Source organism: Pygoscelis adeliae, unplaced genomic scaffold, assembly GCF_000699105.1.
Source record: "Pygoscelis adeliae isolate BGI_AS28 unplaced genomic scaffold, ASM69910v1 Scaffold245, whole genome shotgun sequence".
Lineage (NCBI taxonomy): Eukaryota > Metazoa > Chordata > Aves > Sphenisciformes > Spheniscidae > Pygoscelis > Pygoscelis adeliae.
Genome location: NW_008824766.1, coordinates 1,079,315 through 1,079,631, shown reverse-complemented (window position 1 = coordinate 1,079,631; position 317 = coordinate 1,079,315). Strand labels below are relative to the sequence as shown.

Here is a 317-nt window from a genome sequence, read left to right as displayed (position 1 = left end):
GGAAGGGAAGGGAAGGGAAGGGAAGGGAAGGGAAGGGAAGGGAAGGGAAGGGAAGGGAAGGTGGGGTGGTGCTCGCATGACCTCATTCCCTGCCACGGCCAGGACAGCAGTCTCTTCCCCACATCAGGTAGATGTCAGCGCCCTTCCGCTCCGCTTTATTTCGTAGGCGCAGCTGCTGCATAGCAGCTGTTGGGCTGGGCTCTTTGGAAAGCTGGGGTTCCCCTTCTCCTCCAGAGTCGAGCATGTCTCTAATCTGGGCACAGAGGTGTCTTAGAGGGACAGAGTGGTGAGCCCCCAAAAACCATAGAGTAATTGTG

The 317-nt window shown here is 57.4% G+C and overlaps 1 protein-coding gene across 1 annotated transcript in view; it reads left to right on the top strand.

The window, feature by feature from the left end:
* The window catches only part of SST (somatostatin), a 6,188-nt gene that overhangs the window by 5,325 nt on the left and 546 nt on the right, over positions 1–317 (top strand). The gene's annotated exons all lie outside the window — the stretch shown is intronic.